The sequence below is a fragment of the Cygnus olor genome, chromosome 3, assembly GCF_009769625.2.
Source record: "Cygnus olor isolate bCygOlo1 chromosome 3, bCygOlo1.pri.v2, whole genome shotgun sequence".
Taxonomy (NCBI): Eukaryota; Metazoa; Chordata; class Aves; order Anseriformes; family Anatidae; genus Cygnus; species Cygnus olor.
In genome coordinates this window covers 115,845,401-115,869,536 of record NC_049171.1, presented here as the reverse complement: position 1 = coordinate 115,869,536, position 24,136 = coordinate 115,845,401, and the positions used below count along the sequence as shown (strand labels likewise).

The 24,136-nt window shown below is 39.5% G+C and overlaps 2 long non-coding RNA genes across 2 annotated transcripts; one reads left to right on the top strand and one right to left on the bottom strand.

The window, feature by feature from the left end:
• Positions 1 to 8,608: 8,608 nt before the first annotated feature.
• LOC121068230 lies at positions 8,609 to 24,105 on the bottom strand. Its single transcript, XR_005818729.1, has 4 exons — positions 23,983 to 24,105; positions 12,136 to 12,290; positions 8,820 to 8,906; positions 8,609 to 8,678 (listed from the first exon to the last, which is right to left on the bottom strand). It is a non-coding gene; the product is annotated as an uncharacterized LOC121068230 (long non-coding RNA).
• LOC121068229 lies at positions 19,044 to 21,411 on the top strand. The gene is made up of 3 exons (XR_005818728.1): positions 19,044 to 19,157; positions 19,238 to 19,330; positions 19,917 to 21,411. It is a non-coding gene; the product is annotated as an uncharacterized LOC121068229 (long non-coding RNA).
• Positions 24,106 to 24,136: the final 31 nt, after the last annotated feature.

Here is a 24,136-nt window from a genome sequence, read left to right as displayed (position 1 = left end):
CAAAAGTGTCTTTAAATTTCTATTCCCACTGAAATCAACACTTAGAAATTCAATCATCCCTTCTTGTAATTACAAGAAAAAAAAATAAGAAAAAAAAATGTAAGCTGCTGCAGTGTAGTGCTTCTCTAGTCTGTAGACAACTTGAAACAATGTTTGAGGGATGTGAATTCCTGTCTTTCCCATCCTAGCAGAGTAAATCTGAAACCAAAAGATGACTGTGTCAACACTGTCTACTCTTCCCCTGCTGACAGCAGAAATGCTCAGCTGAACTTCTGCAATCTACATTTTTTTCCCAGTGCCATTAAAAAACAAACAAAAAAAAACAAAAAAAATCTGAAATCCTGCCATGTGCCCAGCATCTGCCTGTACAACTTGTCTGAAACAGTACAGTGATTCAAACAATTTATAGCACAATGAGAACCAAAAACACAAGGGGCAGAGAGGAACAAAGCTCTCCCACTCTCTTGAACACCTCCATAACGTTGTCTTCTGCCCTCTTCCAAAGAAAAGCCCTCCTTGCTGACACTATAACCTAGCCTGATGTACAGGCAATGCAAAAGCCACTTTCTCACACAGAAGAAAGGATGTTTCATGAGACCACAGAAAATTCATCCCCTACCACTAACAAAATCTCAAACCAGACAGCAAGTAAAAAAAAGAAAAAATAATAAATAGGTAAACTAAAAAAATAAAAAACTAAAAATGCATTTATTTGAAGCTCTTCCATTCTGGACCAAGTTTACAATTTATGGGAAGCACAAAATACGACTCAGCGGGATGGACGTTAACTGTTAACATTGGATACAAAATTGTCATGCTGGAGATGTATCATTTCCACTAAGTACAATACAGCTCTACACACCCTATTAAGCAGCCGAGCAAGATTTCTCAGGCTTCTGAATGTTCTTTGAAAATTATGTAGCTGCTAGTTGGACTATGTAAGGTGATGGCAGTGTCCTCAGATTTACTCTCCCTAGGATTTCAGAAGTTCACAGGCTGTAAACATAATTACATCAGTATACTTCTATTTGGAAAGAAAATTTTGTATTGCTAAGCTGCCTTGTTCTCAGGTTGCTCAGTTGACTATTATGCCACTCTTGCTGCTTCTTACTCAGGCTGACACAGTGCCACAGTGGTAGCATTAGAAAGGTTTCTGCTGTCACGCTAAAAATAATTTCACATCCCCAGTCTAGGCAGATTTACAAGCAGTTAACAGTCTGATAATTTCAGTGGATCACATATTTGGTAGGATTTTGGAAACAATCTGTTTGTTTTCATTTTCATTTTTCCCTCTTTTTTTTTTTCTATCATTTATTCTCGCCAGCAAGTTTGTTGAAATGTAAAGCAAATCTATTTTATGCACTGTTATAGCTTTTTCAAACCACAGTAAATATTTGTGGTTTAATTAACAGGTTATGGTCTGCTCAAAGTGTGTGCATACTGTTGGTCTATTTGCAGAAGAACTTCACTAACGAATGTGTCTGTTTGTTTCTTCTCTTTCGTGAACGTAACATTTGCCATTACCTGGTATATCAGATTAGGAGTGTTATACGAATATACTGATTCTGGCAATGAAGTTTGGAAGTAACTGTGTAGATCCTGTTTGTCGTGTTTCTATGGTTATTCATAAATATTATGGCCAACCTCAGTCAATATATGCCATTTGCAAATGAAATATATGTATTTTTTTCTCTCGAATTGCTAAAAGCTGTTTTCTTTCAAAACTCATTTCAGAGTACTCAGAGAAATCCAGTCAACTTTTTATTAATATAATTTAAAGGATGCCCAATGCAAACACAGTTACTCAGTGCCAATGTTTTCATACTTGGACCAGTAGACCACTTTTATGCATTGTTTACCTCTACACTGGGTTTGGAGGGGAGGACAAGTGGGAGGAGGGGAAAGGCTGCACAAATTTAAAACAACCAAAAGGTCCTTTGGCAGTTTCCTTATTCCCTGACAAATTAGTGCACTGCCTGGAAAATTAAGGGAAACCTGATCTGTAGCTCCAGTGGAAACCCCTTGTCATCTATTGTCCAGATATAAGAAATGTTACTTTTCCTCTTCCACATATGCTGAAGAAGAAATCCAGCTGAATGCTTTGCAGGCACTAGTGGCCCACTAGAGACCAAATGTAATCTTCTTCTCAGGCCTCCTGGATGACACAAGCCATGGAATTTCACCCAGTAATTTCTGTGTCAAGCCTATAACTCCTGCTACAGCATCAAGCACAGTCATGAGAAAGACTTCCATTCTTGATTTAAAGACTTTCAGTGAAGGAGATCCACTGTATTCCTAGACAATGTTTTTTCAAAGTTGTTAAATACCCTTATTGTTCAAAATGCAACCTTACCCCTACTTCGAATGGATCCTCCTTCTTCTAGTGGTTGGCTCTTATTACACCTTCATCTGTCTGAGTAGACAAAACTCCACAATTATGTTTTTTTAACCATTTAGAAAATTGTACATTGTGAGCAAGCTACTTCTCAATAAAGTGAAGAGCCTGAAATACTTCTGCCTTTTGATGTAAAGGGGTGTTATTTATTTAATCTAGTTTAGCTTGTCCTTTAAATAGTCAACATATGGAAATAGTCTGTGTACAAAGACTAAGTTATGATTTAATGCACGGATAGCTGATATCTGGTTTAGTCTCACCAGCATTTATTATTACCATCACTATTATTATTTTAAGAGTCAAGAACCCCTCCACACGCCTTCACCTCCATCCATTGCACTTGCCAATGTAACTGGAACAGATAAAATACCACTATGAACAGTCAACATGAATGTCTCATAGGCAACAGAAGATCTGACTCTCTATAGACTTGCAAACATTTGATCCTACCTCCAGGAGACATCACTCAGTGTTGGGAGTATTCACAAGCGACTCATTACTCTGTGTCCTGCCCTGCTTAGAAATTAGAACTGCAAAAGCTAGAAGTGACTGCTCATTTTCCCAACCTTTTGGACAGGAATAGAGCTGAGCAATAAAATAATTTTCTTGGAAAATCTCCATCTCTTTTCTTTTGTTTGTGAGTAGCTTGAGATATTCTCAGATTTATTTGAGAGGACTTGTGAACTTCTTTGCCATTTCCCTCCCAGAATAACCTATGAGAAGTTTTTGTTAACATTTTACAATTTAATTTAGTACACTGCATTGTGTAAGTTGTTTACCAAAATTAGTCATTATTTTTTCTGTCCTACGATTGGGTACTTAGACCAAATCTGCAAAGGTCAGATTAAGAACTTTACCAGAAATAAGAAATGTTTCAGCCTGTGCTTAAGCTGTCACATATAAAACAGTCTCGTGAATGTTACAGAACAAGGATCACAGGAGAAGAGATCAGAATGTGGGAGGCACGTTTTGGTGTGGAACTAAGTTCAGGATGAGAAGAGATGCAGCAAAGCCGCATACGCAGCTGCTACATAAATGAAATCCTGCTTCTACTAGCATTTCCTAGTTGTTGTATTATATATCGCTAACTGCGCTGTAAATACTCATTCCGTTTCATGTTTGTTTGGGAAGCATGGCTGCAGAGGCAATGTGAAGGGGTCTGAATTGAAAGGCAGGTTTATACCACCTGCTCAGGAGTGGGTCAGGCTGTGGACAGCCAGCTGCTCCATGCTGGAGCAGCATTTAGACTGACCTTAGACTTATTTAATAACATTTTGATAACTGGCATCTCTAGAACCGAGGGAGCAGAGCCATGAATTACAGCCACTTACTTCTCATCCCCAAGAGTTTGTAAACTGAGGATATCACTTCATATTTCTTATGTAAAAGTACCCTTTAAAGGTAGCATTCTTTCTACATTTAGAGCTTTTTCTGGAACTCTCTTAACTAGCGCCTGAATACAGTTCAAATCCAGTCCCAGTGCTGACATTTGTGCATGTTTCTATCCAGTATTTTCTCAGGCAAAACTCCATTGGCTTCGAGAAGGGTTTTGCTTGAGCAAGAACATCAGGTTTGACCTTTCAATTGCACAGTGACAACTAATAACAGCTCAAAACAGATTTCTCTCTCTTTTTTTTAAGCACAATACAAAAAATCTTCAGTCTATTACAGTATGTTTGCTGCCACTGAAGCTCTCTTCTCCCCAAAATAACAGAAATAAGCTGCTTTTTCCAAAGCTGCTTCAGCATCCCTTGAAGAACCTCTACTAAGTTTAAGAGTTACTAAATCAGCACCTTTCTGAGTGCCCATGCTTGCATCAAATTCAGCAGCACAGTCAGAAATATCCGATTGCCATACATGTAAATGCAGCCTAGAGCAGCTACGCATTCAATTACTTCTGTGGCAGAGCAAGAGTGAGAGCTCAGCTCCTGTCCAGTCCTCTACCCCTTCACAAATGTTTTTTTCCCCTTTCAACCTTATGACAAGCAAGGGAGATGCTGTGGTTTGGAGTCCAGTCTAATTTATCTCCGGTGTAAATCTTGTGAATTGCTATCTAAACAACTGTTCTATAAAGCAAACCCTTTGACTGATTGGCCCCATGTGTCATAGGGCCAGGTCAGATAGGTATCTCTTCACTTATTCCATGAATGTGAGAGGAAGGCCAGCAAAAAATTCATGCTAAATTTATTTTTATTTAATTAGACTATTAACTACATCTGACAACAAAACCTGCCAGTGAAAGGAGAAAGGTGACTTTACGCTGGAGAAGACCACGTGAGTAATTGTAAGTTTATGAACTTGTCCATTATTTCATTCATCCCTTCACACTTTATTTTAAGACATTAAGTCATAACTTCACTTTCCAAAACAGCCTGAAGTTCTCTCATCTTTCCAGTGGCTGAAGAAGAAATACTGAAGTATGCCCAGCTTACCCAGATTAGCCCATGTGTTTGCCTTCAAAGTTGAACAAGAGGCACTTTACCTGCTCTTTCAGACTTGCCTGTTGTCGAGGCCTGGGTAAAATCTTAACCTCTTGCAAGATAACAGCAAAATTTCCACTAATTTAATCAGAACCATTTCCCTCCTCACATATCCTAGCTAAGAGTAGGAAACTTAAAAAAGAAGCAATTCTGAGTTGTTGTTTTTTTCCTTTTTACAGTCAGGTAAGAAAGTGTAACAGTCATTATTTAGAGGCATTATGTGTCTTAATTCTGGAGGCTGCTCTTTTACCAAAAACACTGCCAGGCAGGCTGGAAGCTGTAGCCTAACAAGGAACAGCAAGTCATAAATTTAGGTCAAGTACTCCAGTCATCACACGTGGCTTGGGGGAAAACAGTTGCCCAAATGCTGCTGAGGTCAGTGCTACGCTTGTGTTGTATTGGGAGTTAAAAATGGAGCACAAAGCTGTAATGGAAGGGCAGATCCCTTTCATTTTTCTTGCTTTGGGTGTTCTTTTCTGTTTGTATTTCACCAGAAAATCTCATGTTTTAATACTTCTATTAGTTCTAACACAGAGCTTGTACAAGCGTGCCGTATCCATCCCGGCTTGCTTACAGACTGATGGGAATTGCCCATTCTCTCCCAATCTTGCTAGTATTTTCTTTAGAGTGCAGATAAACCTCAGACAAGAAGAACTCCAATCATGCCTATATCTGTTTCTTTGAGACGCATATTACATTACTCAGGAAAGAAAGCTGAACCTCTAGGCAAAAGCTTTGTCCCATACCTTAAGCACTGCTGATAAAAAAACACCTGGTTCTGCTGTACTTTCTTAGGATATTTACCTGATTCTCTATTTTATGTTGCCCCATTTCAGTAGCACCTCAGTGCCCTGATGCATGAAAATGACAGAAATTGAGAGAACTCGCTGTGTCCCATAAAAGATCCTACAGGTTTCTATCTGTACTGTCTGGGGAATGAAAAACTGCTTTGGCATCCTTTTTTTTTTTTTTTTCTCCAAGTGCATAGATTTGTGATTTTAAGATCAATTTACTTGATAGCTTTTTATTGTCATTTGTTATGATGCATTTTACAGCGCTGGAGAGTCTTGAGATACAAGGACACTGTCAGTCCTGGAAAGCTCATGGAAGTACTATAAAGAGGAAATTTTTGTAGTGTTTCCCACTAATGGTCAGATCCTTTATTGCCTTTGGAAGACCACATATGGTCAGATCCTTTTGTCAAATAAAGGTTTATTTTCAAGGCTCTCTCTCCAAATAGTCCCACATGAATGCAGCTACAATTTCCTTTATTAGCTTCAAAATGTGCCCTACGGGTCCACAACCTAAAACAGAGACAGTTATTTCCATTTTTTTGTTTAACATCACTTACAGTAGCTACCAAAGAATAGACCACCTCTATGCACATACTTAACTGTGTGCAGCACCTAGCACAAATGAGGTGCATATTCTCTAGTTACTCCTGCATTAACATTCTTAATATTTTTCAAATCTGATGAATTTAATTTAGTCATTTCTATCTGCTCCTGCAGTTGTTTTAGACCATGCAGAATTACCGCAGCTAGCTGATGGTGAAAAGGGTTTTTTTTTTAGAGCTAATGAGTGTTACAGTGAGGACAGGCTCACTGGACTGACAATTACAGAAAACACAGAGTGCCTAAAATACTGCCAGATCAACTTCCAGTCTGAAATTTGCTTCTGTAGTCTTCTACTTTCCATTCCAAACGATGTTCATCTTCATGCTTGCAGTCAGACTATCTTTGAATCTTTTAATTGTTCATTTTAAATCTTGATATCATTATAACAACAGAACTGAATCACACTAAGGCATACATCTTGACAGGGCTGAAAGCTGTAAAACAGGAAGTATTTAAGATAAGTCCATAGCTCAGAAAGCATCACACAGAGGCCCTAATAACTACTGAGCTGTAGAGTTACCAGTTTTGCCAAAAGCAACAGATTTCTTTCTGATCTCAGTGCAACTGTTTCCACACAAATCACATATGGAGACATTTTATAGGGGTTATGTTATCTATGCCTCTTCTGTTTTCTCCTTGCATATATTATTGTATTTTGACACTACATCTCCTCCCATATAAATGACCTTGTAAATTAAATTTATAGCTTTACAACTGGGGTCAGATCAGTACAATTTGTTCTAGTTCGGAATACGGAATAGGAAGGAGTGTTCTTTAACAGTTTAGGAATGGAAACAGCCTCCACCAATCACTAGAATAACAAACTGGGAATTGGGAATCCCATATTTCGTCTTGGCTGGCTATGTGAACAAATCATGAAGTTTTCTGTGGCTCCAGTTCACCCATCAGTAAAGAGGAAATCTGATCATTCCTGTCTACTTCAGAGGGAACTGATCTGCATTAAGCGCTGACGCACTAACATAGAAATGACTATAAACACATAAATCTAGGTCTCAGTGGTAAACGGTAGAAGTTAAATCAACTCACTGTTCAGTAAAATGACTCCTAGCCCAGCGCTCCTGTCATACTCCGAGCATGTTAGTTCTTACCCATACAGTACTCATCAGATACATCTCTGGAACTGGCAGGCACTCAGCTTTATTACCATATGCATAGTATGCTTTATCCATTTCATACAGTGAGCACAATGAACACTGCAGACACCATATTATTGTTCACTGTCAGAAATGGAAAAAGAGTTCTAGTAAATGGTTATGGCAATGACTGTTCGTTTATCAGTCTGTAAAAGCTTCATGAGAATGGACAGAATATTTGTCCAACTCCTCCCAAAAAGCTGACTTGCCAGGCTTTAAATTTTCATCACTTCACCACTTAAAGATGCACAAGATGCTGAACTTGTCTAATTTATAGATTGCTACTGTATGTATATGCTATTAGTCACTGGAAAGGTATAAAACAATTAAAAGAAGTACCAGACTATATCATGATTATGTAGAGAGAAATGTTGAAATAGAGCGAGTATCAGCAGTCAAGACCGACTAACAAATTTAGGTGAATAGCAAAATTCAATAGACAAAAAATGCACAGGCAGTTTTGTCACTCTGAGTACCAAGTCCTGATTATGGCAGTTACATAAAAAGCTGAATGTGTTTTTTCTCTGTCTCTTTTCTACCCCTTCCCCACCCCAGGCTATTGCAGCATTTTGGCTTCCATTTTCCTGCTAAAGAAGGCAATGTTTAGTAAGCAGGACACAAGACCAGGAGTCAGCACACTTGGGCTTTACTCTTGGCTGTGCCATTGTCCTGCTGCTTAACCTTTTTCATCACCCTGTGGAAACAAATAGCACCTTTGTGTGTCTTTATTTTTGTTCCTACGCTTTGCAAGTCCTATGAGCAGAACTGTCCCTACATGAGCAGGGTGTGACACATAACAAAACCCCAGTCTTGGTCAGGGTCTTGACATCCTAAAATACTAAAATAAATAATTATTACTAATTTGTCCAAACAGTGCACTCTCTGAGACAGCAAGTGATTGGCAGAGGAGCCTGTGTCATTCTTTCCGTTTTCACTTCATCTTGCTTGTTCAACTTTCAACTTTATCTGTTAATCCTACAAATATTCATCGAAAAAGTAAGAGTCATTCATTGCTCATTTTTCAGGACTCATATTGGTGCAGTCCTCACCTAGGCACTGTACTCACTTTTTAAATTAAAAGCTGATTTTCTGAAGGCCCACCCAGTTATGACCAATGACCACGCAGTTAACAGATCATGCTGTTTAAACTGGTAAAGGACAAAAATCAAACAGCAAACTGGTACCTTACAGCCTTTTACTTCTCCTTCTTCCACATTCCACTGTTATGCTTCTTTGGATGTTGTTTTCAATTCTGGGGAATAAATTAAATGAAACACTTAAAACCAGTGTAAACAGAATGGTCAAAATAATAAGGAATTGATATCATGACTCACTGGAAAATTAAATGGCATGAGGGTTTCACTGTAAAGCTAAAATCTCTACCTGTACATACCTGCAACATGACAGGACTTCCAGACTATCTCCACAGCATGAAGGTGTTCATTCTGCACTCCAAGCCAATGTCAGTTTGGTGAAAAACCTGGAGGGAAAAAATTAAATCTTTGTTGCCATTATGATTTTTTCATTAAATCAGATAGAAGTCTAGACACATTACAAATAACCAGGAGGAAAGCAATAGGCAAAATACAGTTAAAACAATCAAAAGCTGTATGACACTTGCCAATTATCCATATTCCTCTATATTTTTATCACATTGAATATAAATCATGCATTTATGTGTGTTCGTATTTGTAAAACAGGAAGATTTTTCCTATAATGAAGTGATAGGGACTACAAAGTATGTACTAATAAGTATCTGTGTGTACATATTATCCTATTTAAGTTTGAAAATGCTAATAACAATAGATTTTTCTTTTTCCAAAACTACCACGAAAAAAGAAGCCCTTATTTTCTTTAATATTTGACAACGATACAACCCAAACCTCAACCACAAAGTTTCAAACTCTAGTATCTCTTGAAAACTATATCCAAATAAGCAGGCATGAGTGCTCCCCTTGCATAAAGTAAGGGATATCAGCACTAAAGCCCAGATCCTCAGACTCTGCTTTAGAGTTCACTCTTGTTTAAAGCTGAACCAGAAACAAATAGGGCTGAATGCATCTGAAAACATACTGTTCCTCTGCAGTGAGGTCATCTCTTATATTCCATTGTCTAGTAGGTAAATTGTATAACAGGAAAATCCAAGTTGAAATATTCAAACTGCCAAGGATTATGAATTCTTTGTTTTGCTTTGGAAACAAACGCACAGTAGAGACCAGAGCCATAGTGCAAGGAAGACATAACAAAGGCTTTGTTTGTAAGGGGATGGAACCACTGCTCTCTGGTCAGAGATGAGGTTGGCTGATGTGTTTTCCATAATAGTCGATTGAACAATCTCAGTACTCAGTCCTGGCCAAATACTAATCTACTGAATTTATTACATTTGGGTTTCTAAATTGAAATTACCATCTGTAACCCATGTGTGGTAAACAGCACAGAACATGTGACGAGAAAGAAAACCAGCTTGTGAAAAGCTGGGCAAATCCCACTCAGTTTCAGGAGTTCAGAGAACTGTGACACTGCACATTGAATATTTTCTTGCTGAGCAAAAACTTAGCAGATTAATGAGGTTATTTGCTAAAAACCCCTCTGTTCACCTCTGTAATGGTCTGTGCAGTCCAGGTCTGGAAATGTAGTTGGTTTGACCAAAGCAATACCATCAACTAACAAAGCCAAATTTCATTGAGAAAATGCCATGGTAGCCAGAAATAATACACACACACACATACAGAAGACAATCATAGCTTAGAATTTCAGTGGGTTTTGTTTGTTTATTTTTTTGTATTTAGGATTTCTGTTCTCACAGTCATAAATATTCTCGGGACAACAAAAACTTATCCAATATTACAGCTACACAATGTGAGATGGGTGAAATCCTAGACTACTAAACACAAGACACTTGGACCTCTGCAGGCCCACCATGTCACCCAGCAGTCTTGGTCAATAAAGCTTCTGATGGTGACTGTATGGTCTAATTCCTATTATTGCACAGAAGCCCAAGGGCTTCAAACTTTTGTGTGTGCGTGTGTCTTTCACATCTCTAATACATGTGCTCTCTTCAGAAAAACAGTCCAGAAAACAGCAAGTCTATTCATTTCCAGTTAAATAAACATACAAGGTATGAATGTCAACTAGTTGCCCACTTCATGCTTTCAGTTTGATTTGTGCCAAACCATGTGTTTGACATGCTTTCTGCGCAGAAATGGAAATGGGTCTGGGCTTAGTGGAAACATGTCACACTATACATGTGGACAAACAGAGCTGCAAATTACCTGCAAAATGGTGCTGAGTAAAACTTGCCTAAAAAAACGTTTTGAGAACAATTCTGTTTCCAGCAATGTTTTTGTTTGTTTGTTTAATTAACCAACCTTCTGTCTAAGTTTCTGCAAATGCTGTGAGTGAAAATCTGAAATAATTTTTTAATGAGGGTATCATACAACAACTGATCCTGTACCACTGACCCCAGGAAGCCATGAGTCTTAAGAGCCACCCAAACAGGGTCTTCTAACCCTCCCATGACATCATTGCTTCCAGGTCATATTTCATAGCAAAATAAAAACAAGTAAAACAGGACCTCAGACATGCTAGCGGTTGAACAGAGCCCATGCTTAGAGTCTAACATGAAAAGTGAGACACTAACTAAGGACTGGTCATAAAGCCTAGCTGTACTGTCAAAGGAGATGTGTACATTCAAATGACAATTCATCCCATCCATGCGAAGGGATGGGATGTCTCTGTAAGTGTCCATCTCTCTTCACTCTCTAGAAAATAACTTAGAAAAAAAAGTTCACATTTTTAGTGGTGAATAGAGACAGATTTTTTTCTCCTTAAGGCTAACAAAAAAAACTTCCTATCTTCTTGCCACTAAAAATGCTCAGAATCACTTGCTCAAGGTCACATAAAAGGTCTGTAGAAAAGCTAGGAGTTAAAGCCCAGATCTTTTTTTTTTAGTTCAGCCCTTCCTTCCTCATGGTGAAGTAGGCAGGAAAAAGGTTCTCACTGCTTTCCAACAAACAGCAGTGGAAATACACGATAGATTTATTTCACACTTTGTGCTTCCTGTCCATTTCTCTGTGAAAAGAACACTATCCCTGTTGTTTTCATTCTTCCTGACCTAAGTCGAAGACATAGAAATTTAGTCCACTTTTCCTGTTTCTTTGGCATTTATTCTTAGAGACGTTGTTTATGTTGTTAATCTCACTAGGGCCTGAACCTTCAACTGAGATCAGTGCACGACTTGCAACCAACTTGAATGAATTCAGTACAAGGTCTTAGACAGAACTGTTTCAATGCAAAAGGACTCCAGCTTCACAAATTACAGATCTGATAGCTCTTTGGTCTTTTCAGATCTGGGATTAACAGAATCAGGAATCTGCCTGTATTTTCTTCTATTTGACTTTCACAGATTTAAAATATCATGCTGCTTCCATCTGTTCAGGTGAGGCATTAGCACAGAAAGAGCAGGAGCAGGAATACCTGTGCAGAAAATTCTCTGAGCAAGCGTTTGTCTAACTGTCTGGAGACAACAAGCCAAGTTATTTAACAGTGAATTATTACAAATAAAATGATTCCTAAAACCGACCATTTGGTAAAGAGTGCCTCAGTAACAAAAGAGCTCATTAAATTCGTGTCATGGTGATGAAACGACCAGTTATTGATAGAAAAACTAAGTAGAAAGAAGACATTTGTCATTTTTTTCTAAAACCTACCTACATGTTTTCAGCCTTCTTAGGTGGGCCATCCACAGATTGTTATGAAAAGATCTGATTTTCCTTACCCAAGAGGTCAATCCAGAGCATCCCATTCCCACTCTTACACCAATGTAGACACAGATTGGAAGTCCCTCAAGGCTTACAACAGCAGCCTAGTGAAAAAGAAAAGTGCATAAACATCAGAATCACCACAGGTGGCTGTGTTTGACATTCAAACAACCAGGAAAAAAAGCCTGTGAGTTTAGTTGTGACTCCCCTGTACAAAGTGGCCTACATCAGCATTACGTGTGTTTCTGACTCTTTCCTTTAGGGCTCAAAAACAATTTAAGAATAATATAAATTTGTCCATTTAAATACCACTTAGATATTTTTCCTGTTTAAAAAGAAATGCTTATTCAGTAATGACAAATCCATGGTAAAGCTCGAACCCCAAAATTATTAAATTATTTTAAATTGCATTTTTAAAACAGTATGATGCTGTAGATGTATTTATTGTTAAGCTCACAGAGAAAGTTAAAGCACAGAGTAGACCAATATTGGTGAACGGTTAGAACACTTACTGAACTGATAACTAGCTTCTGACAGCAGGCCCTCTTCTACCAAAAAAAAAAAAAAAGAAAAAAAAAGAAAAAAAAAAAGGAAAAAAAGAAATTCTCGTTCATTTAATCAGGTCTCTGAAAGGACTCATTCATTCAGAAATGGTAAAGAGACTGAGATGTGAAAAAGAAGGAAGATTTCTTTTCTTCTTACAATCCCTGCATGAATAGGAAAGCCTGTTTTCCTCTTATAATCCATAAATAAATGATGATGCCTAAGGACTCTGAAACATTGAAGTACATGATAATCAGAAGCTGACCTTTCAATTCCTTTACTGTTGCATTTAACAATTTAGTTTTACATGCAAAATATCTTTCCTATATGTTCAGTAACATCATATTTAAAACAACTAACAAAACATTTTAAAGGGTTTTTGTTGTTGTATTGTGGGTTTTTTTTGTTGTTTGTTTTTAACTTCAATTCCAATTTTTATCTAAATTCAGTCTGATACAATGAACAAGCAAAAAATGAGCAGGGAGCTAGTAAAATGAAATATATTGTTCATCCTTTTCTAGCATAATTCAAATTCTAGTAAATTTGGAGAGTCAAGAAACCTAATGTTTTGTTACATAATCTCTAAAATACAGATACAGGGATAATACCATGGCAGAAAAGGTCAGGACCAAGGAAAACTTTTAGTAGAAATATACCAATGAATGTCAATTCCTCAAAGCTTTAAAGGTAGATATAAAACAAGGCTGAAGTGGATTATTCCACATGTTGTATCAGGGCATTGTTACAGATCATGTTTGAAAACAGAAAGGGTATCTTTGCCACCCACTGCTTTTCCAGGAAGCAGCATGGACTCTCACCTTCTCAACTCCCCAGAAGTCAAGACACACATGCAGGTTTACAAAAAAGAACCATCAGGAGAAAAATACAGTCTGAGAGGCGTCTCAGCAGCGTGATCCTGGTGTACACCTGTCTTTTTCTCACTCCATCCCTCATGCTGTCTGACCGCATGTACTTCAGCCAGTTCTCTTTCCCTTCTCCTAACTTGTTCTCACTTGCCTGACACATTGTTTCTAGCATCTCCCCTACATGAATTGCTCCCAGTCTCAAGAAACCCTCAGTGGAATTCAGAGGAACTGTTTCACAGCCTCTGCCAATATCTCATATTATTTTGCATGAAGAGTATGCACCCTGCTGCTCATAATGCTCACTCCCATCCCTGCTGTGTGCTCACCTTAAAAGACTTAAGAGCTGAGTGCTACGCAGAGTTTGGGGAGAGGGAACACGGCAGCTAGGCTGTTATTTGGATTTAGCTGCTAGAAGGCTCTGGGGAGCAGAGAGAGGTACAAAGATGGGCATTTGTGTATTTAAGTTGACGTTAGCATAATGGAAATGGTGCATAACTCCCATTTCCCCAGCCATCAAGACTCTGTCAGCCTTAGTCAGCATCCCAACGCCCTCCTGCTCATCCTCCTTGAAGTAAAAGAGTCATTCTGAGTCTGACATTTCTTCCAGAGCCAAGCCTAGCAGGGTCTTCCTTCCTTTTAACTTGCCATCATTCAGAGTTTTAGTACCTTGAACCATCCTGTAACACCTATCAGGATTAGCTTCCAGTAGAGAAGCACTCATACTTGATCCAAGCTAATCAAATGTTCTTTAGATACTAAGCCCCAGGGTTTAACTGAGCAAACCCAACAACCTAAGCAAAAATGACCTTCTTAGTGTGGCTACTATAGCCTCCTTTTTGACCCCTTTTGCCACAATTTTGGCTGAGACAAGATAGAGTTAAAGCCATTTTGAATGGGCCCAAAATAATACAGTAAGTGTCCCTCTGATGCCACCAGACTATTTTATCATAAGGTGAAAAAAGCTGTTTTAGATGGAACTGGACATTTTTTACATACTACTAAAATGGGGGTTTTAGTAAATAACGTTTTGTTTTTAAACTTTTATTTCAGCCTTTCCCAATGGATTTAGTAACCATATTACGGGTTTTAGGAGCTCGTATTATAATCAAATTCAGGTTTGAACTTACAAGTCATGCATGACCTGGCAGTCAGGAGGTTATGGTGAGTAAGAAGGTAGACCACAGAGAACCAAGGAACAGGAAACTTTTGGTCTAGTGTTGATGGAAAAGCTTTGGATTAGATGGATGCAGGACTGAATAACTTATTTCAGGCAAACAGCTCTCTCAGAACTTTCTGATCCTTTTATAGAGGAAACGCTGAAGATGTATGATGTAAGATTTCAGAGGTGCACATGTTAAGCTGCAAAGTCTTATTCTGAGTGATATACAGCAGGATGTGTGTTTACGCAGCTATACAGAGCAATTTCCCCTTCTTCCATTCACAGGCTCCATTGACCAACTTCCTTAATTTAAAAAAAATTACTAGTACATAAAAGCTGCTACTTAGACAGTTCAGTCCCTTATCAAAACTGCTCTTTCTGTGCAGCCATAGAAACAATTCCTTTTCCACCAGTGACAATTCCACAGACATCCAGACGATGACAATTAAAAAAATTCAAAGCATTTCACTTGCATTAAAATTAACCTTTTTTTTTGGGGGGGGGGGGGGGGGGGGGGAGGGGCTGTTAAATTTCAACCTCACATGTACATGTGACCTTCTGATAGATACTGAGGGGCAGTAAATACACTGGCTTATAAATTCACATTCCTATAGCCAGTTCCAAGAGCGTATGAGGTTGCGTTGCCTTAACTTCAATATTACCCTGGACTCCGATGAGCAGGATGTTGATTTTAATTCTGCCCACTAAAGCGCAACACAAGCTGTCAATGAAGAACTTGGAGAAGAGAAGACTAAGCTATTAAGAGAAACTGAATTCCTTGAGTGAACTTAGGCTTGATTAAATTTCTGAAAATATAATGTAACATTAATAACAAATTTAAACTTTGACCGAGGTTAGCTCTTTAATTTCCATTGGAATAAAAACAAACAGATGTCTCTAGAGTAAAATGAACAAAACAAAAAGTATTTTAAAATTGGTCAAGAAGTCCAAATCTCACTAGGGAAGCTGTACATACAGTTCCCATTCATATTAATTGTAGGCATCAGTCAAAAAAAAAACATGTGTGATCGGTTGCTACAGCTCAGCTGATGACTGGTAACTTGATGATGTGCTGGAGGCCAAAATCTATCTAGAGGCAGCCTCCTGTGCTGGCTGATAGAGCTGGCTGATGATTAAAAGGATATTAATTTAAATTAATATTGAGGATGTTCAGATTAAAATAAAACAATTAAAAAAGAAAGCTGATAAAATTCAAAATACATTAACTTCAGGGAGGAGAGTCCCCTCCACCCTTTGTATTTTAGGCAAACCTGCCCTCTTTACTGGTACTTTCATTGGTAAGGCTTCTCATGACAAAAGTGTAAGGATCCCAGGTATTAACTAATTTGGGGACAAGGAAAATGCATAAACCATGGTTTGTTGGTATCGATATTATTATTTAACTTCCACAAGCATATGAGAACCAATTCCTGATTTATTTTTTCAGAGAATGAGGCAGACAATTATTTTCCAGGAAATTATTAGATGCATATGGCTAATACTTAACCTTGGGTGAAAATCCTGTGATATTATTAAAATGAATATATATATGTATAACTAAAAAAAATAAACCTCCATGTTATTTTTCTGGTCATAACTCTACGGTTTTATGACATGACATTTATTCCTAAAAGTCAGATGTTACAAAATACTGGATCACATTTAGAGGCAAAGTAATTTTATCTTCTTTCCAGATCTAGATTACCTGACCTGGGCCACAATTACTAAAGCTAATGTCCTGTTCTATCATAAAGGTCAGTATTTGCTGATACTGTTCATTTTTGCCATACTCAGCCTGGAAAACTTGCCTTAACATCTCAGAGAAAATATACAGCTTGTTTGGAAACATATAGAAATAGCATGCTTGGGTGTCGCCTCTCTGAAGCTCATTTAGAGATTAATGTAGATATTTTGGACTTTTCATTTTTAAAATCCTTCCTCATCAGAGCAGAGCGATAGTGCAGGAGGCCTTGGGGTGGGAGAGACAGGGGGATCCACACTGTGGAGCATTATGCTGCAACTGAGAGCTGTTTGTAACACAGGGTTACTGTTTGGAGAAGGGAGAGTTTAGAGCAGAAAAAGGACCAGAGGGTGGCTTGGAACAGAGGTCGGTGTCAAGGGGGAATCCTGCTGTGAGGGATTAATTAAGCCCAGAAACTGCCTCTGTTTTTATTACTATTTATAATTAGAAATAAATGATAGTAATTTTTAAAACTTAACTTTCACAGCAAAATCCCAAGGTCATGAGAATCAATGGCACCACAGATGACTGAGGGGAAGATAGGAAAACGTGCAGCTGCATGGGATCCATCAGCTGCAGGCTCCCATTCCTTGTCCCACTGTTCACCTCCTCCTCAGTGCTCCTCACCGTACTAAGCCAATGCAGTGCCGGTAAATGTAAGAGCAAATCCAGGTCCACAGCATGCCAGGACACAACTCCTGCTGCTTCCCTGTGAGATCCTTTTGCGTTACTCCAGGCGTTCGTTCGGCCTCTGCTCACTCCATTGATGGTAACATAATTTGGGATTGCCATGGGCACTCTGTCATCAGTAGGGCTGGGATTAGAGCCCAGTACAGACAGCACATCCTGGGTAACAGCCATGCCTGCAAGAGCACCTCCCCTGGGACCCTAGCATGTGCAGGAGAAAAAAGCCAGCGCACCAGGAGACAAAGCCATGTCTGCTTTGAGCCATGGCAGGGAAAGAGCACAAGCTGAAAACAGGCATGACTGTGACAGTCTGGGTTCCCTGACAAATCGGCTTCTCTGCTGCTCACCTTCCAGCCTTTCCTGCAGAAACTGATCTTTTAACATCTTCACATCTCAGCTGTACTCCAGCACTTCCTAGGACAGCCACACCAACCCGGCAAAAAATTTTCCTGTCATGTAGTGCATGCCTGTATCTCACATTACCTTCACATCCACTTGAGTTTACCTTCCTTTCTGCACTGAAGGGAGATTCAGCTGCTACTCAAACTACCCAGCTCCTGCAAACTTTAAAGAGCTGTGTCTTTATCAGTACTCAAGTATTAAAAAAAAAAAAAAAAAAAAAAAAAAAGTTCTGCTGGAAATTTGGGATTCATTTGAGTGAAAGACCACAAACTACCTTCAAATCACGGACAGTAGAGAATGCAGGAACTTATACAACTTTGCTATGAATCAGTTTCATTCTCTGCAAAAAAACACTAGCTCTTTGTTTACTGCAGGCCCTAGCAATTATAGCTGTTACATCACCTAGCTCAATATAATGCCTCACATCACAGGAGTCATTATAGATAACAGTAAATTTATTACCAAAAACAAGGTGCTGTTGTGGCTGCTCCTGTGCAATGTGAAGAGTCTTGGAATGTAAATTACTTATCTTAAAAGTAACCTGAAGTTGGACAGTTTGCAATGAGCCCAGCCATATGACAATCCCAGCGTGTTCTGCCTGCACAAGATTTACTGAAATAGCTTCATTGTCACTTGGGAAGATCATTCCGAAACAGTTATTTTGTTTTTTTCAGATGTGTGGAGCTGGTAGGAAGTTTTTACGTCTAAAGTAACCTGCCCACCAGAAGGGTCCTCACTCTGCAAAGGGAGGCTTTGCTTTCCATAGAAACCCAGAGTTTCTCATCAGAAAACTAAAGCCCTCCTACCAAATGTTTCTCAGCTTTTCAAAATGACAAAAGTTCACCAGAAAAATAAAACACTTCTAACATTCGCACCAAGTGGAAATTGCCAGGAAGCTCAAAACGAATCAGGCCCCTGTTTCCCTCTCTAGTCATTCCCTGGGTGTCTCTCTGCAGCACTAATCCCCAGATTAGTCTCCAGCTAAGAAATCATAACGTACCACTTCACCATGAGTAAGCATTACAGTTCAGTGAAAAGTTTCCTTAGCGTTAGTTCCTTTGTAAGTGACTAATCAGGATATAACTCCAGGTATTTTTCCTGCCCTTTTCTTAAAATATAGTTAGTACACACAGTTACATTACAGTGGAAACATTACTCCAGCTATTACCCTTACCAATAAAGATATACATATACATGCTCCTTTCCTCCTATCTCTTCAGAGTAAGTCTTTACTAGCAGCTGCCACAGATTACTTAGCGCTTACAGAAGAGCTGGATCCCACTAGCAATGACTGACAGAAGTATCATCACAACCAGGGTTTCCTCATTTTCTGTTAGGAAACAGTAAGTTTTCCTGATCTGCCTCGCAAATGAGCCTTGCTTCTGTGTGGACCATGAAATGGGACACAGGTTTTCATGACCTTGTAAATAAGAATATCACCTTTTAATTCCTACCACCTGGGATAACAAAACCCCAAGATTAGTGATTTGCTGCTCCTTGTTCTTATAAGTGAGCCATATGATACTCACCTGCAATGTGTCCTGACCATTGCCTATTATTTGGCTGTCTGAAAGTAAGAAAAAGATTTTTCATGAGTTTATAAATTATTCATGCTGCATAACTGCTGCATTTTGTTTTGTTTATAAAATACAGGGAGATGTACAAGGTTTATTTCCATTGAATAGCAAACACTGCTCTGTGGGCATTGAAGTCAAGAAGATGGCTAATTCTAGCAGAAGAGCCCAGGTATTTCTTTATGTTATTACAGAATGGTGCAAATGAGGCAGAGAGAGACTACAGATTAGCTTTTCAAAACTGTTTAAGCAGATAGGGATTTGACAGGGTTTTCAAAGGCCTCTAAGGAGTTTAAGGACCCAACTGTCACTGATTGTAAGGCAGACGCTTAAGAGTGGTAAGGCAGTGAAAGCATTTAGTAGGACATACACATTTTTCCTGAAACTTTTAAATATAATACTACATAATCCTATATAATAATTTGGTGTAGCAAAAGAAATAATGCAGATGTAATTTCCACAGGAAGACAAAACATGAATTTACTGTAATTTTGGCAGGAAATTAAGCTCAAACCTTTACACTTCAACAGTACGCTGTGGTGTTTCAAACAAGACTGAGAGCCCATACAAGCTGTAACTCAGGAGATACAAACGCTGCTACTTGCTGCTTAACTGTAATGTACAATCTGAGTTTCTGTTTACAATAACAAAGTTTTTTTGGTTTCTGTGGCTAAAACATATTTTAAATGTGAACTGAGCTCAGAGAAGTTTTCATTTTGTCAAGACTCCAAATTTTGCTGTTTAATTCCATGTTCTAGGTCCAGCTGGAGCCAGGGGGAAAGAACGGGGTATCTTACTGTCTGTGGGAGTATGAGGCACAACAGGACCCTGACATCAGCTGGGGTTTCTAGCTCCTATTGCAATACAACCCTTTTCAGTTTTCATTTTAAAAGGTGCTGGTTTTTCAGTTCAAGTGATCATGAGAATAATTTCCCAACCATTGCAGAGAACAGAAGACCTTCCTGTACAGTTCCCAGAGTCTTGGTACTGACCTTGCTTTTTTTTTTCATGTCAGCCAAGAAACAACCCATCCCTGTTACCACACAAGGGCACTTGTTTAATGTTGATGGAGAAGGAAATGTACCACCTACTGAGTCACCAATGCCACATCCTAAACACCTGGCTTTTGCCTTGCTGGGCTTCCATTTAATTATGAATCTAGCATGAGAAGAGCTGTCGAAAATGTCTATAATAAAACCTCAAACCACACAACACCTTCCTGGGTGGGACGTACATTATGATCTCCTAAAGTTCAGCAACCTCCAGAAGAAAATTGTAAACCCTTCCAAAGCAGACCTGAGTTATCCATTTTGGTTTTGTTCAGTTTCAGGGACAAGAACTGCATGTCACAACCCAAAGCAAGGCATTACTTTCTTTGAAGTCAAAAATAAAATCACAGCTAAAAAAAAATGTTTAAAGCAGCCGTACAAATTATGGTCAAATCTGCTGTGGCTTAAGATGCCACCCTTTTACTGTCACTACCTTTGTGAGAGTTGATCCAAATTCATCTTATTCTCACAAGACTTCCATGGAAAAATAAAATAAAGGCAGATTTTTTAAAGCCAAATTAAAAGCATTTCTTACAAGTGAAATTCCTGTCTGCTAGACAACAAATCATTTGCTGTCCACAGTATATCCCATAGTTGACAAACAAAGCAGTATTTTACCACCCTATTGCAAAACACAGTACAATATGTTTTGGGAAATGATTGTTCATTAAAAAAAAACATCATCTAGAGCAATACAATGCAACAGGAGTCACATGAGTGTGCTACATCCTGTGACTGGCTCTGAAGTAAGTGTGGAAACAGTCACAAAGCATTTCTGGGCAGGAGGCAAAACACTTTTCTACAGGACATCAGCTCACAGACAGGCTCACTCACCTTCGGTTTGTCCCGACTCACCCCGCGATCCCTTTAACCCCACACCGAGATGCTCAGCCTCCTGGCAGCTCTCCCACAAGCAGGATGGCCCAGCTAGCATCCTTCAAAGACACTTTCTGCAGTGAGTGGCTTCCACAAAAAAAATAAAAAAAATAAAAAAAATTTTGTCTACCTAAAGCTTCTCTTCCTTTCATATGTGCTACCTGAAGATAGTCCTGTGCTCAAGCTCACAGCCCCAAACCATAAATGTGAGATTTGAGGGGAGGAAGAAGTAAGGCTAGGGAAGAGAGTAATGACATAGAGTGCCACTTCTGCAACTCACATTCTTTCTAAGTGTGAATTTCCTTGCCTCTTTTGAACTAATACTAGCAACCTGTAGGTTTGAAAAAACATATATGGTGCAGGAGGTATTTGCAACAGCTGCTCTGTTTATATATATGTATATATAAATATATATATTTATATATAACGTACCGGGATCCATCATTTCAGATAAGTGTGCCTTTGCATAGGAGGGAGAGAAACCAAGTGCACACAGACTGTTCCAAGAGCAAAACCACCTCAGTATGTACCACCAGTAAAACTGCTAACAGAGCCTCAGTGAGACAGCCCAGTACAGACTGTGACAAGCAAAGCTACTCTTGAACAAGAACACAGACTTGAGCCATTAATGACAGCAGTAGTGGATTTTATTTTCTCTATGCACATCCTTCTCCAGTGATCAATTGATAGCACCACGGTCACACTGTTATAGGCCCCTGTGCAGTGGGATTACAGCATCATTTTTCCCAAGAAGTATCCAGCAAACCCCACTGGGCAATTGCTCCCCAGCAGAAATATCCTAATGAAACAAGTCAGCTTAATCAAGGTTTTCTGTTGTACAGAACAGGAAGATAAAATTCCCTTGGTAACAAAAGAATTCTTTATATTGAAAATTCCCAAAGGCAAATATATAAAAAAATAAAAAGTTATAGCAACTTTTTTTTTTCATTTCAACACAAAGGTAGAGAGTCCAATTCCTCTTTTTCCCCTCACATTTTCTCAAAACAAACTTCAGTTTTCTGGGAGACTTACTGGATTTCCCGTAACTCTCCAATTTTTATAGAATAATTATTTTTATTGTCCCTCATACTCAGCCTAAAGTCATATTCTGAAATCTAAAAGTGCCAGCTGAAACAAATTACTCATCCTCTGCACAGAGCTCAGCTCTCCATTCTCTCTCATACACATTAGAAGCCCCTGCACAGATCCATCCTTGCAGTCTGATTAAAACCCCTCAATCCCTTAGAGAAGGGGCATGGACAGGCACATTAGAGAAGGGCAGGAAAAACAGCTCATGATCCTTATCCTGCAAAAGGAACGTTGGCACCCATTTCCCACACCAAGATCAAGTCCAAAACTGCATTGTGCAAATCCAAGAATGACGGTGGAGAGTCTGGCGAGAAGGACAAGATGAGGAATGAGGAGGATACTTCCCAGATTTTGCCTGAGCCATAGAAGGAGCCTCCAGCGCAGCTGCACGCCCTGACACCACGAGGCTGCTTCACCTCCGCAGCACCCTCTTGCATTCTTGCATGAATACACTTTCTATCTGCTAAATCAAAACATACAGACTACAACAAAGACTTTAAAATTTTTGTGTTTGTAATAGGAATAAGCCTGTTAAATGGTTCCATTTTCTCTAGGTTACAGACTAACTTCCAACTCCAGATGCTTTGGATATAAAGCCAGAGCAACCTGGCTTCAGGGGAATTACTTCACATCTCAACCTGACACCTCTCACGTTTAATTCAAGATGCGAGGAAGAGTCTATAACGTCTGTACTCTTGCTTAACGCTTTGAGTCACATATTGCACTAGCCACAAGACAAAATGATTGTCTTTCCATCCTTTTTCCCTCGCTAAAATGAGTAATTCCTCTCGGGGGCAGGCTTTCCTTAGTGCCTTTGGTTGGAAACAAATGGGTCACCTTCGAACCAGGCTTCCAAGCAGACAGAAAAAATAAAACAAAATAAAAAATGGTTATCTCCATATACACCCAACTCACAATTATCAAATAATCTTGCAGTGAAAAAGAAAGGTTGCATATTGTTATTTACTTGCAAAGGGGAAGCAGGCAGTCTTGTTCCTGGACTGTGACCATCTGCAGAGCATCAGCACACAAATAAATAAAGGGGGCAGAGCCGAGGGGCCCGGCATCCCCCCCTGCACATGGCTCCATCTCCTGCAGGGCCCCTCCTGTCTGTGCCAGGTCCCTCCTCTGCTGTCGGGTTACACAAGTTATCCTTCTTGTCCTGGCTGATTTTTTCTTTATTTGATATTTTCATAAAAAAAGGCCTCTAAGGGCCTTCTCATACGCAACCTCTGCACTGAAGTAACCGTCAAGCTTTGGGTTAAAGCAGTGAAAAGACAGGGAGCAGCCTCTGTCCTCAGCTCACTCTGGTGCAGTTCTGTGCCAGAGGGATCAGGGAAGAGGCTCTGCACTCCAAGTGTGTTGATGCTCTTCCCTTCCACGATATTAAGCCATCCAAAAAAAAGGGAAAAAAAAAAAAGTTCAATTTACACAGAATGCCCCAAGCGCCCATAAGCAGGACACGCCAGTACTCCCGGCACATCCCTTGCTTTTCAAATCATTTTTCAACTTTACAGCTTGGTGGTATAACAAAAACAGCTGCGCGGCGTTGTCGGGTCCCTCCCCGAGCATATTTCTCCCTGTCCTTGCTGCCGCCCGCCCATAAAGCAGCTCCTCAGCCGCTTCTTCTCATGGCAGCGAGATGCCAGGCACTGGGCTGCCAGGCAGGGACAACCTCAAAAATAAATGGCAAATGTTTTGAGGATTTTCCACAGGAGAGGAAAGACAACGCATCACCTCCACGCTGCCCCCAGCAAACACCGCTGTGTTTTACAGAGTACCCCTCCACACACGGGCCCTGCCTGCTCACAGTGTCATGTGTGCACTTCTACAGTTCACTCTGAACTCTTCTTGTTCCTCTGCTGCCCGTTTTTTGGGGCATCTTCCCTCAGTTTTTAGCACTGCTGCAGCCCCCACTGCCAGGGAGAGCGGAATCTCCACAGAGTTCCAGAAAACCCCAGAAG